Genomic DNA, 19136 nt, shown 5'->3' with positions numbered 1-19136 from the left:
CTGTGCGTCCTGAGGACAGAGGATAGAAGACAGAAGCACAATTCGAGGAAGAAGACACTGGAGCTTCGGACAGAGGACCAGGTGCCGGCAGCCTCCGTCGTGATCACGGGGAGGTCAACTAAAGCTTTGGGGGCTTGACTTCTCTGATGGCTGGCGGCCTGTGGGCCGGCGAGCTTGGGAAGCCTCGGCCCAGCCGTGGACGCCGGGAGGATGTGTCAGGGCCGCCGCTTTGGAGGCACAGAGGGCGGTTTGCATGAAAGCTCAGGACACACACCGCCCCCCGCAAATGACCCGTGGTTGGGGACTGATTCCTGCAGTTTCTAAACAGCAAAAGATGGCGAACCACCAGCATCCCCAGATGGAGCTCAGCTCCCGGGGGGTGTCGTCTGCGCACCCAAAAGCCACTGACCGCGCGAGAGGGTCCCCTCCGCGCTGAGGAAGGCGGCATCCCTGGCAGCCTGCACCTCGGGCTTGCAAGAGGACACCGGCCCGCAGGTGTGTGCGGATACAGGGTTGGAGGCAGGGCAGCTCCGCCAACCTCTCCCTGCGGCCTGGGATCCAACTTCTCTGAGGCGCGAAGGCACAGCGAAGTTGGAAAACCATCTGGGCTGGTGCATGTGTTTAAGGAGATCTTTAATCTCCTTTTAGTCTGTTTTATGCTAATTTGTTCCAAATCAGAGTGCTGCCTCTCTCGGAGGTATATTCATTGCTATTTAATCTCCGAAGGTGGCAATTATGTTGCCACTGGGAGCAACAGTTACTTCTAGTGCCTTCCGTTCTTTCTTCTGCCCTGGGCAGCGCACGCTGTTTCGGCTCTTACGGTTTTGCTCCCCACCGCCCCCCATCTCGTGAGTGGTTGGTCTGGTTTATCTTCTGTTATTACAGACTTTCTTATCCAAAAACTACCTTTTTGCTTTTTTGCTTTCTGTTTTCCCAACCTGGGCTTTTACATTGATTCATTCCCTTTCTTGGTTTAATTCCCTTATTTTAGAAAAAAGCCTAACGAAGAACGGCAGCGGGCTGATGTGAAGTGTGCGCTGCCGGCGCGGCAGACGTGGACGTGCTCCCGCCGGCAGGGTTGGCCGTGCTGCGCATCTTGCTGGGAAGCATGTTCCTCGTCTTTGCTTTCTTGATCGTGTTTATGTTTTGACTTTCTCTTTCATCTGAAGAAATGTTTTCTCACTTTTTAAGCAGAACATTTTTTTTTAAATCTCTGTTCCAGTTCCTAATTTAACGGGCTTATAGGGGGAAGATATGGCCTTTGAAATAGATGCGTTTTTCCAGTAAAGATTTTCTCTGTGTCCAAGTACAAACATGAAAGCATTGCTTTTGTAAATGGTCTGCGGGCCTAAGTTAAGATACATTCTCTATCTGCAAAACACAGACTTTCATTTGTATACACAGATAAAACCTACATTGCGACAGAGCTCGCTCACATGCGCGCGCGCACACACACACACACACACGGGTACACATCTGTGCCATCAGCCCCGTCCCACCTTTCCTGGCTTTGGTTACTGCTGTTTTTAAATCTGACACCCCATTCTGCCAAATTTGGGAACAGGAGAATTAAATCCTCCTTCCTTTGCAATTTTGACTTTAGAAGTGGAGGGTCAGACCCGTGGGGTACTCCTGAGCACAACCTCACGGCCGGGAGCTCTGGCCTTCTCTGCTGTGTGACCCTAAGCAAGCCACCGCTTTCTCTGGGCCTTGGTTTCCAGACCTGCGAAATGGGGATCCTCGCAGGGCTGCATCCCGGGTTGTGGGGTCGACCGAGTGAGTTAGGACATGGGAGTGCCCACCCTGGGCCTGTGTGTCGCCGGCTTCCTGGGCCCTCTGGCCCTCCTCCCCTGCCATACAGCCCCCTCTCCGCCAGGCTCCTCACACCGCAGATCTCGGGGCGGATCTGGCATGGCTTCTTGAAACTGTCTTGTTTTATGCAGCTCTGGGGCTGGGTGCGGACGGAGGCTTTGGTGAGATCTTTGGTCCTTGTTCGCTTGGTGCCCTGCGCCTCTGGGACCCCCTTGAGTTGTGTGGGGTTTGCTCTGGTTGTCCCCGTGCTCTGGCTGGAACAGGGGCTGCTCGCTGCTGTCCACGCACGTGGCCTCCGGTCACTCCTGCTTTCCTGTCCTTCCCCGTCGGTGCACACACTGGGGCGGCTTCAGGGCCACCGGGGCCGTCCGCCCTGAGGTTCCGGTCTTTCCCTCGTCCTCCACCGTGGCCACGAGCCACAGCCTCTCCCCGTGCCAGGGATCTCCATTGCTTCGGGCTGGCCCAGTCTTCCAGAAACCTCCCCCGAACCCCATGTCCGAGTCCTCTTGTTCCTTTGTCCTCGTGGCCGAGATGCACGAGTTCACTAGAGGCTACATAACAGCGTACTACCGACCACGCGGCTTAAGCCACAGAAGTTTCTGTCGCTGTCCCAGAGGCGGAAAGACCAGATCGAGGCATGGCCTGGGCTGCTCCGTCCTGGGCTGCTGGAAAGCCACCTCCTCGCCTCTACTCACAGAGCCCTTCCCCGGTGTCTGTGCAGCCCGGCCGTCCCTCTGTCTCCCTCGTCCAGATTTCCTGCTTCCATAGAGACGCCAGCTGTAGCGCGTGGGCACCGCACTAATGGCCTCACAGGACCCTCCTTCTCCAAAGGTCACCTGCACGGGTGCTGGGCTAGGGCGCTCGGAACTCTGAGCCTCAGGGACCCGCTCGGCCTGTACCCCTGGAGCGAGTGCATGACGGACATCAGTGCGGGCTGCTCGGTGTCGCCCTGCCGCAGGGGGCCCCCCTCCCTGGCACCCCCTCCAGCCGTCGGCAGCAGGGCAGCGTTCTCTCTGGCCAGAGGAGGGAAGGGGGGCTCCGCCCCAGCAGCCCTGCCGACATCTGGGGCCACATCAGACTTTGCCGCGGGGCTGCTGTGGGCGCCACGGGGTGGCGGGCAGCGTCCTGGCCTCTGGTAGGGCCTAGCAGCAGTGCCATGGTGTTCCGACGAGCCCGGACGTCCCTCGATCGTGCCGAGTGTCCCTTGGCGGGGACGGGTACTGCTCCCAGTTGAAGACCGCTAGGCTGAAGGGACACCTTGGAGCTCTTGGAGGTTTGGGCCCTTTTAACCCGTTTACTGGGCGTGGTTTTGAACTGCAGGACGACGGCAAGAACACAAGCGCACGTCCACACGCTCCTCCGCCCGCCGTCCGCCCACGGCTCATAGTAGCGCCTCGCCCCTTACTGCGAGGCCCCCTGCCAACGTGGACAACCACGAGGCTGGTGGCTGAGCCCTTGCGTCATAAGCCACATGCCCCACGGACCTTTGCCCCAACCCATCTGCCAGGTGGTTCCTCAAGGTCCAGGGACCCCATCTGAAAGCGGCGGCGCACTCCCCAGCCTCCGCCCGCAACGCGGGTCCCCTCCTTTCTCCTCCCAGCCGCCCGTGTCCCGGGGCTGCCGGCGGCCGTGGCTGAGCCTTTCACAGACGTCCCTCTCCGGGCCAGTGTCCAGTCCGGGGGTCCGGGCTGGGGGCCAGCTCTCTGGGCCTCTCTACTCTGGAGCACGCCCGGTCTCTGCCTCTCATGATATTCAAGTTTCTGGGGGTGACAGCCCTGCCATTTTGGGGGGGTTTTGCGGCATGTTTCCTTCTGGTTGGATCTGGCTTGTGCCTTCCCAGCTGGAATGTCCTGTCAGCGACAACGTGTCCTTCTCGGGGGGACCCACCCCGAGGCCCGTGATGCTTTCCAGCCGTCACTGGTGATGCAGCTTTAATCACCCATCAAAGAGTCATTCTGTGCTGCTTTGCCGCTGATAAGCAACTGGGGGACGTAATCTAAAGCCGTGAACATATCCTGTTGCTTATGAACAAATGTCTCCTGGATTTAGAGCTTTCCTGGAACCGATGTTTATGAGGCTGATTGCAAAACGCGGCTTCTCCAGCCCTAGGCCTCTGCCACCGACGCACTAAAATCTGTCCAGTGAGAATGGTATTCTGAGGCAAAACATACCGACTTTGTCCTGTGGGAAAAACTTTCCTTCTCCCCCGTTTATTTACTTCTTTTGACTTATTATCTATACGCATGGGCTCGCGGATTTTTGTAGGCTACTTCTTACCGGCCTGAATTAGATGGCTACTCCGAGTGTCCCAGATTCGACCGCTGGAAACCCTTTCAAGCTGGCTTCTGTGTCCTTGTGACATGCTCACATTTTTAACTTATTTTATTTTTTTATTTTTGGGTGTTTGTTCTTTAGCATTTCTTTATGTTCTGGTAAAACAAGATTCAGGCTTATTTCCTATGCACTCTGCTCCAGCAGAGACCACCAGTTTTCCAGGGAGCTCTGGTTCTTTTTAATGGGTGTGTGGGGGGTGAAATTATTGGAAACCAAACTCTGGGCCCTGGGTGTGCCTGTTGCTACTCGGCATTTTCTCTTCTTGTCCCTTCTGTGCACAGAGCTACGGAAACGCACATGAATGGATACACCTACACATACACAAATGCACCCACAGTTGCGCAGGGGACATCTGGAACCCAGGCCTGTGTCCCTCCTGCTCCTCTGTCTGCACTGGGTGTCCCTTCCTGGGGACAGGGGGGGAGCCTCCCTCGTCCCCGGTGAGACGCTGCCTCCGGGCCCCAGCAGCACGCAGACTCCCGACTGAAAGCAGCTAACCTGTCTGGTTAGTCGCTTTGCCCTCGCCGCTGCCAAGTCACACCTGCTGGCTTGTTAGTAAGTCTCCGCCTGCTCCCACTCGGTCCAGATTCAAGTCGATTCATCAAGTACTATGGCCTCAAGGTGCTTGGGACGGCGGCTTGCTTTTCCCGCTGTCCCTCTGGCCCTTCTCTTTCCTTCCAGTGTGTTTCTGTCGCTCGTTTGAAAATTCATTCTTTCCCTTCACTTTTTTTTTTTTTTACTTGTTTTTCCCCAAGAAAAACAGATGGAAACCGTCAGAAGGTTCGGGGTAAACAGAAACCCTCACCACCACGTTTCCACCCCATGTCCTGGAGGTATGACTTACGTACCATTACAGTCTCCCGTTTTCAGTGTGACTCCAGGAAATTTACTGACTTGTGCTGTCGTCACCACGATCTAGGTTGGGGACACCCCCCACCCCACCGTAAGACCCGCCGCGCCCATGCAGGGTCCGCTCCTGTCCCCACGCCGGGCCCCAGCCGCCCCTCCGACGGCGGCAGCCTACCGTGGCTGTCCCTGCACTAGACGGTCTGTCGTAGGAGGCTTGTCCCTGTGCTGGACCGTCCGTCGTAGAAAATTTCATCTTTGTTTTCCCAGTGGCTTTCAACATGCTTTTGAGGCTTCTCCAAATTATGGGACCTCAAAATATTTCATTCCTTTCTATTGCTGGGAAGTATCTGTTGTGTGGACAGCCACGTCTTTTGCTCCCCCACTCCCCAGCTGAGGGATTTTTCCACGTTGTTTCGCGTGCCTGCCTGCCGGGAACGCGGTTCCGGGCTGCGTGCGTGCTTCCCTCCGCCCTCCGGACATGTGTAGCCGCGGGACGGCTCCAAGGGGGCCTCTGTTTCCTTTCTTGCGGGATTGCCCGGCGGCTCTCCGAGATGGACGTACCCTTTTACCTTCCCAGCAGCAGTTGGTGAGGGTTTCTGTTTACCCCGAACCTTCCTACGGTTTCCATCTGTCATCTTTCTTCGCGCCACATGGGTATCTCCTACGGCTTTGGTTCGAGCTTCCCTAGTGGCCAGTGATGTCGGAAATTTTTCACGGGCTCATTGGCCGGTTACGTATCTTCTTGGGTGAAATGTCTGTTTGGATCTTTGGCCCATTTTTAAACACTAAATTTCATATTTTTAGACATTCTGATGCAACCATAAGAGAAAGTGTGGAGAGACCCCATGTGCCCTTTACACGGTGGCCCTGGAGGTCCCGTCACTGGAAAGCAGAGTCCATAGCACAACCAGGCGGTGATGCTGAGACAGCTGAGAATCGGGCCGTCCTGTGTCAGGCCCCGGTATGGCCTCTTCATAGCCACACTGACGTCTCTTCCGCTCCTGTGCCCCCTTAATCCCTCGACACCCCTCACCCGCTCTCCACTGCCATGATGTCACTTCGAGATCGGTGTATGAACAGCACCTGACTGTTTGGACTCGGCTCTTCCGATGTAACGTGACCCTCAAGATTTGTGCAGTCTGGGCGTTTCTGTCACTCGTTCGTTTGGGTCGCCAGTGGCACTCCGGGGCGTGGACACACCCGTTGGTTTAACTGCTCGCCTGCTGAAGGACAGCTGGGGGTGCCCACTGTGCACCTCTCACAAGTCCTGGTAGGCTGACCAGCAGCCCCCACAGCTCGGAGGTCCTGAGTCCTGGAATGGTCACTGTTGTCCCACAGGGCAGAGGAGATGCTGTGTACACGCTTAAATTAAGGATATTGAGGTGAGGGGGGTGGTCCTCCATTATTCCGGGGCGTGCAGCGTCGGCATAAATATCCTTGCAGGGGGGAGGCAGAGGGGGGGTTGGACGACAAGAAAGGACAGTGACGTATCACCGGAAAGCAGAGGGGAAGAGGCAGTGATGCCGTGTGGGCGAGAGGAAGGGCCACCAGCTCGGAGCACAGGCGGCTCCGAGAGGAAAGCAAAGCAGGGAGACACATGCCCTCCGTCCTGAGAGCCTCCGCCAGGAATCACACCTGCCCGGACGTCCGTTTCCGACGTCTGCAACACGTCCTCGGAACTGCGAAAGAATCCGTTCGTGTCACCACCGGGCTTGCGATCATTTACAACAGCGGCCCCAGATAAAGTTGGCAGGAACCCCCCGGACGGGTTTTGTGTGGACGTGAGTTCGTTTCTCCAGGGTAAGGCCCCAGGGTGTACTCACTGAGTACGTCCTCTGGCCAGGGCATGTGGCTGCACTGACTTCCCATCCCCTCCTGCCGTGTAGGGGTGACCCCGTTTCTCTGGGCCCCTGCAGCGTCTGGTGTGGACGCCAACTCCCTTCCGGCCTGTTCGCATAGGTGGGCAGCCGGATGTCTTTGCTTGGAGTCCGTGTCCTCCTGCCGACTGGGGACGCCGAGCGTGTCAGCCCCGTATCTCCTCCTCGCCGAAATGTCCCGGGGATCTGCCCGCTTTCCAATCGGACTGTTTCTAGTTCTTGAGTTGGGAGACGTCGGTACTTACTCTAGATACTAGTCCCAAGCCAGGAATGTCATCTGTCCTGTCCTTCCCCAGTCTGGGTCGTCCTTGTCCTCCTCCTCACCAGGTCCTCCGCAGAGCGAATATTTTAATCTCAGGGGAGCCCGGGGTACCCAGTATGGGGCTTGTATTTTGCTGTCAAGTCTAGGGACTTTTTGTCGTAGCTTCGATCCTGAGCATTTCTTCCCATGGTCTCCTTGGCAACCACTCTGTTAGGGTGTCATCCGTGTCCCTTACAATCCAGGCGCTGGAAGTGTCCCATTCTGGGGCATCACCGCATTCCCAGAGCTGCCAACTGCCACAGCTGCAGAACCATCTCTCATCACCCCCCAAAACGAAACCCAGTCCCCTTAAACGCCATGTCCCAGGCCCCTGTTCCATCCCCGTATGCCCTAGGCGACCCCTCATTGGCCTCCTGCCCCCACGGACTTGGACGTTCTGGGCATTTTACATTAGCGACGCCATCCTGAGCGTGGGCGTTCTTGACTGGCTGCTCCGCCGGGCATCTTGCTCGCCCGGCACGGTGGTGTGCACAGAAGTACTTGTTTCTTTTCACATCTAAGTCCTGTTCCGGTGCACGGACACACCAGGGTTTCTAATCCTTCCATCAGCCAGTTGGCGTCTGCGTGACTTCCCCGCACCGGCCGTTAGGAGCGATGGCGGATGCCAGCGTTGGTGTAGGGGTCTGTGTGCGGGCGTCTCACTTCTCCTGGGGAGACGTGTGGCCGAGGAGCGTGGAGTCCGGGTAACTCCAGGTCTCACGTTTTAAGAAACTCACAGAGCGAGTGTGCTGCTGCCCATTCCCTCCCTGGGTGTGAACACGGCCCCGGCCCTCTCTGTGTGAGCACTTGTTCTTATCTGGCCCATTATTTAGGCGCGAGAAGTGGAGGTCCTACGGGCTGTTGACTAGCCTTGCCTGTGACTAGTGACACGGCGCGTCTCCCCGCGGGCTTCCTGACCACTCGTGCATCTGTCTTTTGGAAAAATTGTCTATTCAGAGTCCTTTATCCATTTCTAAAAATGAGAATATTTGTCTTTTTGTTTCTGAGTTACGAAAGTTCTTCATATACTCTAGCCACCATTCCTTGTCAGATAAATGATTTGCCAATATTTCCTGCCCTCCGGGGGTTTCTTGTTGTTTTCTTTAGGATGTCCTCTGAAACACAAAGCTTCAGAGAAAGTCTAATACAGCATTTCTGTTGCTTATGCTTTTGTTATCTTAAAAAGCATTGCCAAATCTTGGGCCATGAAGATCTATCCCTATGTTCTCTTCTAAGAGCTTTGTTGTATTTTGGTCTTTAATCTAGTTTGGGTTAATTTTTGCATTTGGTATAAGGAGGTGGTCCAAATTCTTTTTTTTTTTCCCATATAGTTCCAGCATCATTTGCCCAGAAGGTAATTTTTTCCGCATTGAATACTTTTGGCACCCATGGCCAAAATCAACTGACCACGGATAGAAGGCTTTCTTATTCAGACTCTCATCCTATTCCATCGATCTAAATGTCTTGTGTCTTGTCTTATGCCAGGAACCACACCGTTTTGAACACTGTCACTCTGTAGTAAGTTTTGAAATTGAGGAGTATGAATCCCCCAACTTTATTCTTTTTTAAGATTGCTTTGGCTAATCTAGGTCATTAGAACTTCCATACGAATTTGAGAATCGGTGTGTCAGTTTGTGTAAGGAACTCAGCTGGGATTCTGGTGGATATTGTGTTCAGTCAGCAGGTCAGTGTGGGGCGTCTTGCCAACAGGACCGTATTGTGTTCCAATCCATGAACATGGGATGTCTTTCCTTTATTTAGATCTTTTCTTTCAATAATATTTTGTGGTTTTCAGAGTATACGTGTTGCATTTCTTTTGTTCAATTTATTCCTGAGTATTTTTTTTTTTACTTTCTTTGTTGTGGTATATGTAAAACAAAATTTACCATTTTAACTATTTTTAAGTTTACAAGTCTATGGCAGTAAGTACATTTACGTTAGTTGTGCTTTATTTTTTGATGATACTGTACATGAAATTTATTTTCTTAATTTAATTTTCTGTTTATTGAAAGTGATTAGAAATACAATTGGTTTCTCGACACGAATGTATCTTGCAATCTTGCTGAACTTGTTTATTAGTTATCATACTTTTTTTAGTGGATTCCTTGAGATTTTTTATATATAAAATCATGTCATCTGTGAATGGAAATACTTTTGCTTCTTTCTTTCCAAATTGGATGCCTTTATTTTTCTTGCCTAACTGTCCTGGATAGAACCTCCAATGTAATGTTGAACAGATGTGGTGGGAGCAGACGTCTTTGTCCCGTTACCGATCCTAAGAGGAAAGCACTCAGACTTTCACCATGAAGTACCACAACAGTGTGGTTTTGTACCAAATGCCCTTTTTCAGGCCGGGCAAGTTCCTTGCTATTCCTAGTATCCTAAATGCTGTTCTGTCCTCAGGGAAGGGTATGGGAATTTACTAAATGCTTTCTCTGTGTTGTCTCTTCTCTGGATAATCATGTCATTTTTGCTCTTTATTGATCTGGTGTATTAGATGAATTGATTTTCAGATGTTAATCCAACCTTGCATTCCTGGAACAAATCCCATTTGGTCCTAGTGTATAATTCCTTCTGTATAGTGCTGGATTTTATTTGTGGGTATTGTGTTGAGTGTTTTGCATCTATTTTCATAAGAGTTACTGTTCTGTATTCTGTAGTTCTCTTTTCTTGCTATATCTCTTTCTGGTTTGGTAACAGGGTAATGTTGCCTTTGCAGACTGTGTTCGGGAGTGTTTCCTCCCCCCCCCCCTTTTACTTGCTTCCTGGAAGAGTTTGTAAAGAATTTTTATTCTTGAGGTGCCTGGGTGGCTCGGTTGGTTGAGCAACTGCCTTCGACTCAGGTCATAGTCCTGGAGTCCCGGGATCGGGTCCCGCATCGGCTCCCTGCTCGGCGGGGAGTCTGCGTCTCCCTCTGCCTCTCCCCTCTCATCCTCCTCGCTCATCCTCTCTCTCTCTCGCAAGTAAATAAATAAAATCTTTTTCTAAAAAAGAATTTTTATTCTTTATATTTTCGGCAGAATTTGTCCGTGAAGCCATCCGGACCTTGCAGGCTTCTGTTTGTGGAGAGCGTTTGGACTGACCTGTCTCTTTACTTGTCACAGAGCGGTTGAAATTTTCTACCTATTCCTAGTCAGGGTTAGTAGCTGTTTTGCTTTCTAAGGAATTGTCCATTTTATCTAAGTTTTATAGTTATCGTTATAAAATGACCTCTAGCATTCATTGAAATCCTTTTTATTTCTGTAAAACCAGCTGTAAAGTTCTCTTTCTCCTTTTGAATGGCAGTCGTCTGAGTCTCCCTCCTGTCAGCCGCGCTGAGGGCTGTCCATTTTGTTGATGCTTCAGATAATGAACATTTGGTTTTACTGACTCTTACTTTTTCTAGCCTCTATTTCATTAACTTCATATTTCATTTTTTCTGCTTGCTTTAGGGTTAGGATTTTTTCTCTTTCTTTCTTTCTGTCTTCCCTCTTCCCACAGTGGAGAGTTATGTTCTTGATACAGGGTCTCTTGTCTGCTTTCATGTGGGCACCTGCGACCGGAGATTTCCCTTTCAGCACGGCTGTCCCCGGATCCCTCCAAGTTCGGGTATATTGTGTCTGCACTTTCGTTTACCTCAAAGTATTTTCTAATTTTTCCTACGAATTTTTCTTTGACATATTGGTCATTTAAGAGTCTACTGTTTAAATTTCACATATTTCTACTTTGGATCCATTGTGTTTACTTGTCACAGTAAGCTTTACAGCCCTTTAATGCAGCAGATGGTCCCTCCTGGAGAACGTTCTGTGTGCATCTAAGGGTGGCCTGCTCTTTGGTTGTTGCTTGTGGGGCTCTGTCGCTATCTGCTGGGTCTGACTGGTTTATGGTATGGTTCACATCTTCTCTTTATTGACGTTTTGCTTATTCATTCTATACATTATTGAAAACGGAGCATCGACATTTCCAACAGCTGTCGCTTTGGCGGTTTCTGTGGCTACTTTGATTTCGGGGTGGTTCTCAAAGGAGCATGTGGTTACTCTTCACGGGATACATAGGTTTCCATCCTCTTATGCTCAGTCTGTTTGTATCTTTGAATCTGAAATATACTTCCCATGAACCCATATTGTTGGACTTTATTTCTTAATTCTGTTTGATTAGCTCTGCCTTTTGATTCTTTAACGCCCCCGTGCTGAATGTTATTGACATAGCTGGCTTTGTCCACAACTCGGCTTTTTGTTTTCTGTCTCCTGTATTTTTGTTTTCCCACTTCTTTACTGCTTTCTTTTGCATTTAGTGAATATTTTTGAACATATTTAAGGTTCTTTAGTGATTTTCACTACTGGAGTCATTTCCTTGGTGATTGTTCTTGTATTGATCAAACGCATCCTCGTGTCAGATTTCTACTGAGCTGAGGCTGGTTAGGTACAGAAGGGACTCCTATATTGCTTTCTTACATTTTACCCATTTCTGTGGTATTGTTCTTAAATATATTAAATGTATCTGTTATAAGCCTGATAATACAATGTAATAACGATTATGTCGTGGAACTTTGTCTATATAGAAGCTGAGGGGAACAAAGTATGTAGTATTTGATTCATTCACCTTCTCACTTAACGTTTTTGATCCTCTTCATGTGTTCCCATGGATTCAGATTTCCAGCGAGTGGCATCTCCTTAGCTCAGTGCAACTTTGCAACAGCAATTGCTTGGAGTTGATGTTGGTCAGTATGTTACATTCTAGACCACATGAGTGCAACAACACAACTAAATACGTGTTGTTTCACACAATTACTTTCTTAAAGATTTTTTTAAAATTTATTTGACAGAGAGAGGGATCACAAGTAGGCAGAAATACAGGCAGAGAGAGAGGGGGGAAGCAGGCTCCCTGCAGAGCAGAGCACTCGATGTGGGGCTCGATCCCAGGACCCTGGGATCATGACCTGAGCTGAAGGCAGAGGCTTAACCCACTGAGCCACCCAGGTGCCCCTCGCACAACTACTTTCTAATTCAATTAAAGAAATGGGATAAAATATGCATTTATATTGTCTTGGATTAACACATAATTACATTTATGCATGCATTTTGTTTAAGGTTTGTGTATTTATCTGAAAGAGAGACCGAGGGCACAATCAAGGTGAGGGACAGAGGCTGAGGGAGCGAGAGAAGTGGGCTCCCGGTGCGGGACTCGATCCCGGGACCCCAGGATCATGACCTGAGCTAAACGCAGACGCTTCACCCATGGAGCCACCCAGCGCCCCTCATTCTTGTTTTTTATGTGTGATTTTGATGTACTCTGCAGAGCCACTTGCTGCCTGAAAAATGTCCTCCAGTTGTTTTTACAAAATGGGGATGCTAACAAGTAATTCCATTTTTGTTTACCCAGGAATGTCTTTATTCTGGCCTCCTTTTGAAAGATAGCTTTTCTGGATATAAGATTCTCGGTTAATTTTTTTCCAAGGAGATGTTGAACGTGTTGGTGTGCTACTTTCCAGGGATCATTGTTTCTGAGGAAGAGTCACCTGTTAATTTTCGGTGTTGTTCCCTCTTTCCTGTTACTGCTTTCAAGACTTTTCTCCTTGTCTTTGGCTCTCAGTGCTTTTACCATGATGTCATCTTCAAATAGTGACCTTTTTTTTTTTTTTAAATTGTGTTTGTTTTCTTTGGATTGCTTCCACTTTTGGCTGTTGTGTTCAAGGCTGCTACAAATATCCTGTCAAGTCCCTGCTCTCGGGTCCCTGGAGTCTTGACCCAGAGGTGGAATTGTGGGATCAGATGGGAATTCCGTTTTTTATTTTTTGAGGAACCAATTTATTGTTTTCCATGGCGGCTGCACCAATTCCTATCCCTCCAAGCACTAACCATTCCAACCTCCCCACATCCTCACGAACACTTGCTATTTTCTGTTCATTAAAAGAAATATTCTTTGAGCAGCCATCCTAATGGGTGTGAAGCAGTATCTCATTGTGGTTTTGATCGCATTTACTTAATGATGAGTGATTTGACTCTCTTCTCACGCGCATATCGGCCATCTGTTTATTCTGGCGGGAGAAATGTCTGCTCAAGACCTTTGCCCTTTTTTGTTTTTATTTTGTTGGTTCTTGTTGAATTGTTGGAGATCTTTACATATTCTGGATATTACACAGTTTCATTTTTCTTTTCCAATATGTATTTCTTTTATCAACTTCTCTTGTGTGACTGCAGTGGTTATAACTTCCAGTACTGCACTGAGTAAAAATGGTGAGGGCACATCATTGCCCTGTTCTTGATTTAAGAGAAAATCATTCAGTCTTTTACCATCAAGTATAATGTTAGAAGTGAGGAGTTTTTTGGGTAGATGGTGTTTATCAAACTGAGGATGCTCCCTTTTCTATTTTCTTCTGAGCATTTTTGTCATGAAAAGATGTTGGATTTTGAAGGCATTTTGTGCATCAGCTGATATGACCGTGTGATTTTTATTATTTACCTGTTCATATTGTGCATTACACTGCATGATTCTGAATACGGAACCGACTTTGCATCCCCAAAATAAATCCCACTGGCCATGGTATATCGCTCTTCTCATATCTTGCTGAATCACATTTGCTAATTTTCTTAAAAGATTTTATTTATTTCTGACAGAGAGACACAGCGAGAAAGGGAACACGAGCACGTGAAGGGGGAAGGGGGAAGCAGGCTTCCCGCTGGGCAGGGAGCCTGATGCAGGACTGGATCCCGGGACCTGGGATCATGACCTGTGCTAAAGGCAGATGCTTGAGGACTAAACAACCCAGGCACCCCTATTTGCTAATATTTTAAAGAATTTTTGCATCTACATTCATGAGGAATATTGGTTTGCACTTTTCTCTTTTGGTAGTATCTTTGGTTTTGTTATCACGCAAATTCTATGTAAAATGAGCTGGAAGGTAGTCACCCCTCCTGTGTTTTGGAAGCAGTTGTGTGGCATTATAATAAGTTCTTTAACAGCTTCAGAGAAATCAACAGTGAAGCCATAGGTATTTAGGAGTTCTTTCTTATGAATTTTTAAATTAAAATTTTAATCTCCTTAGGGAATTTAATCTCCTTAATAGGCCATAAAAATTGCCTCTTTCATATTGGATTCATCAGAGTCTGCTTTTTGAGGAACTGGTCCTTTTCACCTAAGTTGTCGTACTCATGTGTATGTAGAATCGTTTGAAATATCCTTGTATATCCTTTGGATGTCTTCAGTGTTTTTGAGAGAGCAGTTTTGGGTGGTTCTCTAGGTAACTGCCCCAGGTGATACAGTGTAAGTATATGTACTTTATTGTCATCTAGTATCAGTGTTTTGCTTCTTTGAAGTGTTGAAACCTTACTTCCCGTTGGTTCCTTGTATCTTTTTTTTAATTCATTGGATAAATTTGACGTGTAACATTGTGTAAGTTTAAGGGGTACACTGTGTTGTTTTGATACATTCATGTATTGTAATATGATTGCTGATATAATGATATTTTTAACAGTATATAATTGTGTTCATTATGCAGATATCTGTGGCTTATTACTACTTGTTATAAATTTGTACCTTAAGCACCATCACTCTTAGCCTTACTCCCCCACCCCATTCCCTGGCAACCACCGTGTTCCTCTCTGTTTTTCACGGATCTAACTTTTTTAGGTTCCACATGTTGGTGATCTCATACAGTACTTGTCTTTGGCTGACTTACCTCACTTAGCATAACGTGCCCAAGGTCATCCATGTCATCTGAAATGGAAAGATATCTTCCTTTCCCAAGGCTGGAAATTATTGCGTTGTGTATATATATATATCTATATATATCTTTCTTATGCATTCATCCACAGATGGGCACTTGGGTTATTTCCATGTCGTGGCTGTTGTGACTAATGCTGCAATGAACACAGAAGTGTTTGCATCTCACAGAAATCCTGTCTTCATTTCCTTTGGATATACACGCAGTGGTGGAATTGTTGGATTATATGATAGATCTGTTTTCAGTTTTTCGAGGAAGCTTCATGCTGTTTTTCATAGTGGTTTGACCAGTTCACATTCCCACCAACAGTGTGTAAGGCTCCCTTTCCCCCACATCCTTGGAGGTAGCTGTTGTTCCTTGTCTTCTTGACGAGAGAGCCATTCCAATGAGTGTGAGGTGATGTCTCACTGTGGGTTTGGTTGGGTTTTAAAGATTTATTTATTTCTTTTAGAGACGGGGAGGAACAGAGGGAGAGAGTCTCAAGCAGACCCGGTGCTGAGCACAGAGTGCAACTCGGGGCTCGATCCCATGACCCCGAGATCGTGACTTGAGCCAAAATCAAAAGTCAGACACTCCACTGGCTGGCCCCCCAGGTACCCCTCATTGTGGTTTCAGTTTTGCATTTCTCTGATGATGAGCAATGTTGAGCATCTTTTCATGTGTCTGTTGGTCATTTGATGTCCTCTTTGGAGAAATGTCTAATTTAGTCTGGTCTGTTTTTTAATCAAATTGTTTGGGATCTTTTTTGTTTTTGAGTTGATTGGGATCTTTATATATTTTGGATTTTAACCCTTTATCCAATATATGTTTTCCAAAATTTTTCTCATTCTGTAAGTTGTCTTTTCATTTTGTTTCTTTTGCTCTGAAGCGTTTGAGTTTGATGTGGTCCCGTTTCATTTTTTTTCTTTCATGTGCTTTGACATCATGTCTCCCAAATTACTGCTGTAATATGCAGATGACATTCTTCCCTAAATTTCATCTCAGAGTTCAATGTATCAGGTCTTCTGTTTAAGTTTTCGGTCCATTTCAAATTAATTTTTGTAGGTGGTGTGGGATAGGCATCTAATCTCATTGTTCTACATGTGCTTCTCCAGTTTGCCTAACACCAACTACTAAAGGGTCTTTGTGGTTCCATAAAAATTGTACGATTGTTTCTTCTATTTCTTTGAAGAATGTCTTTGGTATTTTGCCGAGGGTTCTATTCAATGGCCATGTTTACAGTATTAGATCATCTGATCCATGAACATGGACTGTCTTCCCACTTGTTCATGTTGTCTTCAGTTTCTTTCAGCAAAGATTTGTAGTTTCCATTGTGTAGACATTTTACTTCTTTGGTTAAATTTATGCCTAAGTGTTTCCTCTTTTTATACTATTTTCGATGGGGCAGTTTTCCTTCTTTCTCAGGTGCTTTCTCACTAGTGAAAGGAATGTAATAGATTTCTATCTGTTGATTTTGTAATCTACCACTTTACCATATCACTGATTAATTCCAAGTTTTTTGACTGATTCTTTGGGATCTCCTATAAATAGGATCTTATTATCAGCAATAGTGACAATTTTACCTCTTCCTTTTCAATTTGGATGTCTTTTATTTCTTTGTCTTGCCTGAGCTCTGATTAGGACTTCCGGTACTCTACTGAGTAGGAGTGGTGAGAATGGGCGTCCTTGCCTTGTTTCTGGTGTTAGTGGAACACTTTCAATTTCTCTCCATTGAGTGTAGTGTTGGCTGTGGGTGTGTCATATATGGCCGTTGTTATGTTTGGGTATGTTCTTTCTAGACCCAGTCTGTTAAGGGTGCTTATCATGAAAGGGTGTTGCCTGTTGGCAAGCACATCTATTGAGCTGATTATGTGATATTTATCTTTCATTTTATCGATGTGTGATGTATTACATTTATTGATTTGTCTATGTTGAAGCATTCTTGCATTCCAAGGGGTAAATCTCACTTGGCCATGGTATATAATCTTTTTAATGCATTCTTGAATTCCATTTGCTAATCTTTAGTTGAGAATTTTTGCACCTACATTCACCAGATATTAGTCTATAGTTTTCTTGTGGTGTCCTTACCTGGTATCAAGGTCATGCTGTCCTGGTAGAAAAGTCTGGAGGCATTCCCTTCTCCACATTCACTTCCTCTGGTCTCCATGCTTTCTGACGACTGGCGTACCGCCATTCGAATTAGTGCTCCTCTGTAAGTAATGTGACATTTCTCTTCTTCCAAAATGGTTTGTCTTTAGTTTCCAGTGACTGATAATGTGTATTGGTGTCAGTTTTTTTGGATTTATGCTTTGTTTTCAGTTAGCTCCTTGAATTTGCAGGGTTATATCTTTCACCAAATTTGGGGAGTTTTAAGCCATTATTTCTTTGAATACAATTTTTGTCTCACTTTCTCCTCTCCTTTGGGACTCTAATGATAAGAAGTTTAGCTTTTTTCTTATTGTCAATCATGTCCCTGAAATTCTGTTCATTTTTTATTTTCACCCCATTTTATGTTATCGGATTAGGTCAGCTCTGTTGACCTCACCCAGATTTCGCTGGTCTGTCCTCTGCCATGCCCACTTCACACTGGAGTCCATTCAGTGAGGGTTATTATTACTACATTTCTCAGTTCTATATTTACATTTTAAAAGCTGCTCTTTCTTTGCTGTGGTTTTCTGTTTTTGTTTTTGTTTTTTCATTTGTGTCAAGAAAATTTGTGATGGCTTATTAAGGCATTTTTATAATGAGGTCTTTAAACCTTCTCGAGTAATTCCGACATTTAACTTATTTTGGTTATGGCATCTCTTGATTATCTTTTATCATTCATGTGGTGACTCTCTTGATTCTTGGCATAAGTGGTTTTCAGTTGTGGATCATACTTACGATCAGACTGGTCCCTGATGAAGTGTAGCAAGAGGGCCAGGTGACCGTGAATGTTTAGCCTCCTCCCGGTTCCTACCAGCCCCAGTCCTGGTGGGGAGGGTACTGCCTTCCGCTGCCTCATTGCGAGAGGAGGAGTAGAAGTTCAGTTTCCCTGTACGGGCCACACACATCTTCCTGGTGGGAGTGGGGTTGCCAGCTCACCCTGCTGTGTTGCCCGAGTGCGGTGTGAGACCAGCTCCCCAGTGGACCCAGCTGATCCCTGACACCAGCATGGGGCGGGGAGGGGGTTAGGTAGAGTGGCACGGAGCTTCCTCTCACATGGCAGACGGCCTCATTCAGCAGTAGGTGTCAGTCAGGCAGTGCTTTAGTCCTCTGCTCTTAATACTGACAAAACAAGACAGAAGATCCAGAAGGAAATAAAAGAAGTGAAGACTGTTACTTCCTATTGAATTGTCGGTTGTTGTCGAATTGTCTGCTTCTTCAATTCCGCCAGCTCTCCCTGAATGTATTTGAGGGCTCTGTTCGTGGTACCCATAACTTGTATTTCTTTGTCATTTCAGTTCCTTAGAACTTTCATACTTGATGATTTTTATTTCTTCCTGATGAGTTGATCCTTTTATTATAAATTTCCTTCACTGTCTCCAACAAGAGTTTAACACCGATGTGGGCTGATACTTAGATAGCCATTCCCGCCTTCTCGTGTCTGATGCCTACAGGCCATCTGTTCTCGTCCCTTTACTTCGAGCCTGTTTGTGTCTTTGAATATATAATGTGTCTAGTGTAGGCCATATATGCTTGGATCCTAGCAGTCTGGCAATCTCTGCTGCTTTACTGAGTGTTTAGTTCACTTGTAGTTAATATAATTAAGGATATGGTGGGACTTACGTCTGCCACTCACTACTCATGTTCTGGAGGTCTTGTGTCTCTTCCATTCCTCTCTCCCTGCTTTCTGTCATCTTGAAGGGATGTGTGTTAGTGCACCATTCTGAGTCCCTTGCTAGTTTATTTTTTCTGTTTTTAGGCTGTTTTCATACTAGTACAGTCTGGGGATTACAGTCAGCATTTTGGCTGGAAACAGTCTGCTTCGGGTGACTCCTGAATAGGTCTTCAAGTGTTTTTGTGTGGCGCCCCCTCCTCTCCTTCTAGGGACTCTAGTCACATGTATGCTGCGGCTCCTAAAGACCCCCCCCCCCGGGCTGTTTTGTTCACCTGTTTTACGTTCTTCCACACAGAGCCCCTTTACCAGTCTATCTTCAGGTTCATTGACCCATTCTTTCTTCTGCCAGCTCCCATCTGCTGTGTAGCCCCCTGGTTTTCCCTCTACACTACTGTGCTTGGCAACCTCACGATGCTTGCTTGCTTTATTTTATAAATCCTATCTATTTACTGGTGTTCTCCA

At 47.2% G+C, this 19136-nt stretch overlaps 1 protein-coding gene across 10 annotated transcripts in view; it reads left to right on the top strand.

Moving 5' to 3' along the window:
- KCNQ1 (potassium voltage-gated channel subfamily Q member 1) overlaps positions 1-19136 on the top strand; it is a 306866-nt gene that overhangs the window by 99309 nt on the left and 188421 nt on the right. The window lies entirely within an intron of this gene.

This window comes from Mustela putorius, unplaced genomic scaffold (assembly GCF_011764305.1).
Source record: "Mustela putorius furo isolate JIRA1106 unplaced genomic scaffold, ASM1176430v1.1 tig00000127_pilon_pilon_pilon, whole genome shotgun sequence".
Lineage (NCBI taxonomy): Eukaryota > Metazoa > Chordata > Mammalia > Carnivora > Mustelidae > Mustela > Mustela putorius.
Note: the sequence above shows the minus strand (reverse complement) of the source record. Positions and strands in the feature narration are given on the sequence as shown.